Source organism: Austrofundulus limnaeus, unplaced genomic scaffold, assembly GCF_001266775.1.
Source record: "Austrofundulus limnaeus strain Quisiro unplaced genomic scaffold, Austrofundulus_limnaeus-1.0 Scaffold130, whole genome shotgun sequence".
Taxonomy (NCBI): Eukaryota; Metazoa; Chordata; class Actinopteri; order Cyprinodontiformes; family Rivulidae; genus Austrofundulus; species Austrofundulus limnaeus.
Genome location: NW_013952532.1, coordinates 1,087,910 through 1,091,297, shown reverse-complemented (window position 1 = coordinate 1,091,297; position 3,388 = coordinate 1,087,910).

Genomic DNA, 3,388 nt, shown 5'->3' with positions numbered 1-3,388 from the left:
AAATTGTTGGCTGGTGCAGGTCGGACTCATCTACAGTCCTGCCAAATTTCATGTTGATCGGTGCAGCTGTTTTTGTGGTACGGTTGACCAAAAATCTCTGGAGGAAAAAATAAATAAAAACTAGAAGCACTCAGAGAGTGCAAACCTCTGCCAAGACCAATTTCCCCCATCCTGTACTAGAGTTACAAAGGGGCACACTAATACTACAGTGCCACCTGCTGGACACTTTGAAACCCACGCCTTGTGAAAGCATCACAGCTTTGCCGATGTCAGAGTGTTAAAAAATTCCTGTATCTGCATCGTGATCCGGAACATCACCAAAATTTAAAGGTGTGTTCCTTGGCCCAGTACCCACATGTGGTAAAAATTTCATGACAATCCGTCCACAAGTTTTTGAGTAATGTTGTCCACAGACAGAATGACAGAACAGCAGACAGACGAACAGACAGACGGACAGACAGACTTACGCAACCGAAAACATTACCTCACTCTTGGCGGAGGTAATAAAAAAACAAACAGTATGAAAACAACATGACTCCTGTTTACGTTTCGCATGCGGGGGTCATGATAAACATTTGAGGCTGAGTACTGGACCACTTTCCTGCACCTGATTTGAGTTCTCATTGTACACGATTTCTTTTAACAGAATATGATCAAAGTCAAATAGATTGTGAATGTGTTGAACAATCAAGTCCTCCACTTAATATCCATTTGTATTTTCAAAAAGTCACTCAGAGTTGTTGGTTTTTCAGCGAAGGTTTAAGGGCCATCTGGGGCAACGGTGGTGACAGGAGGTAAGGGTCCTGTAACTGGTGGGTTTTTGGTTTGAATCCAYGCCCCATCCGTCTCAGTTGTGTCTTTGAGTGAATAACCATGAAGTGCTTTGGAGTCCTTGGACTTGATAAAGCACTATATACAGTAAGTTCAGGTCAGTTTACTATTTACAGCAAGATTGTTTACAGCAATGGAAGCAAGAATGTAATATTGGAAATTAAACCACTCCTACATTATGAGAGTCCAATCCAATTTTCCAAACTAGCACCAAAATGTAAAAGAAGTAAAGATGAGGCCACAGTTTGTTGTGTTTGTTCAGGTGGTCTGTAGCTGAGTCTGCTTTAGATCCTTGTGAGGGACCCCTCTTTCTGAGCAATTATATGGTCAGAGCTGCTGCTACAGAAAGCTTTTGCCCTGGCAGGGCAGATATTTTCACCACTAATGTTTTGGAAGGTGTCAAAGTAACTTTTCACACAAAAGCCAGGCCAGGCATTCCCCACCATTAAATGATCTGTGTTATTTATTCACCACTTTGTTTTTAATGTTTTGGTTGATCCAAAGCAGTTTTAGACATTTTCTTTTAAAACATTGTTAATAAAATTGATCAAATCCATTGTGGCCAACTTCATATATTAATATGCTGTAGTGTGAACTCAACAGCTAAACTTTCTCATTTTCTGAGAGAGTCTTGATTTTATTTTTGGTTATGTGCATACGTGTAGTTTACACTTTCACTGTGGTGACATTTACATTTACATGGTTTGTTTTTGATTGCTAAAAGTCTAAATGTATTCCTTTTAAATAGGGCAGTACTATGATGTCATTGGTTCAGTAGTTAAGACCAGCTTTTCTCGAAAGTGTAGGTTGCAGATGAACAAGACAAAATTGCACCTGCTCTATTAATTTTTCAAAAACTTTGAACACGGGTGAGTGAAGACCACATTAAGTTATTGTTTTGGAATGAGACTGAGAAAACTTCCGGTCCACTCAATGCTCCGAGACAATCACAGGAAGCGGCGATGATGTGCTATGAAGGTGTTGCACTGAGACACCAACACTTGTCTCCTTTTAAGGTCTTTCTTCTCCTTGCTTCTCGAAACTCTGTGTGCATCCTCCACCTCTCTATCGGCCCGGTTTGTGATGTCACTGATGAAAAATGCCCCACCGCCTAGACTGCAGGGAAATTCTGGTTAATGAGTGACTGATTCTGGACTGATTTGGCCTCTGTAGCAAACAAACACAGGATCACAGACACTGTGTCATTTGTCCCAGCTTCTGAAACACACACTAAGACATCACTCAGTGTGTAATGCTGGATATTTTATATGGCATAGGTTATCTGTTGTGCTCTGTCTGAAAAGTGAAAATCAGTCTGGTCAGTGAAGCCATGCCCAGAAATCTCAGGTAATCTGGGAGCACTCTTACCTACTAACACATTTAACTCTGTATTTATAAAATCTGTTTAAAGACTTTTCTGTATGTTGACTAAAGCTGATTACAGCCAATTTAAATCAGGTTGACTCTAAAAGCTAATTAATTAATTAGTGATTACTTGTAAAAAATCTGTGCAACAGTATTGATAACAGATAATGTTGACTCTAACACGTACGTTTTAAATGTAATAAGAATAAGTGATTGTTGAGTTACATGCAGTAAAGTCTCCACATACTTTTCACATGTGTTTTTATATTAAACATAACAGCCTTAAATCATTACTTTTATTCCCGCAGTTCTCTGTTCTGTTTGGTCAATCAAGTGATTTTCTGAGCACTTCAGGGCTCCAGATTAATGATTTGATCCCTGCATTCATTGTGACATGCCACAGGTGTATGCACAGTGTGCTTTTTTCCACAACACTCATTTGCTGCTCTCATGGTCTCACAACCGACACTAATTCGCCTTGCTGACATCCCTGCGATGATGTCATCGTTCTGGGAGCAGATTAAACTTTTGTTAGTCTGCTGCACGATGATCTCTGCGTAGTTTAGAGTGGCCATGTGAGATCAGTCTGTGTGGCTTAGCAGATTAAAATATGTGCTGCGCTGCATGATGTCATAACTTTGAGCGACGAGTATGACCTATTTAGCCTATTATCCTTGCTTCTTTGCTTTATATTTAACCTTCACTGCTGTTTTCTACACAACCACCCAACTAAACAGTCCGCATCTTAAAGTTCCCATAGAGTGAATGTTAAAGGTAATCGAGCTTAATTTCATCATTAAGCCGATTAATTGATATTGTTTTTTATTGATAAGTGTTTTAAGTGTTTTTTGTTTAGTTTAGTTTTTTTGTTTGTTTGTTTGTTTTTTTGTTTCTTTTTGATAAGGTAATAATAGGATTATTTTGATTGTTGTCTTCTGTGATTTGCTTGTATTTCTTCACCTTGCTGCAAAGAGAATTTCCCTATGGGGACCATAAAGTGATGATGATGATGATGATGATGATGATGATGATGATGATGATGATGCAAATACAATTTTAATAACTTAAAACTTCAGGCGACACAGGTAAATCCATCTTGTTTACATAGAGCAGGTAAAATAAGTATTGAACACGTCAACATTTTTCTCAGTAAATATATTACTAGAGGTGCTAATGACATGAAATTTTCACC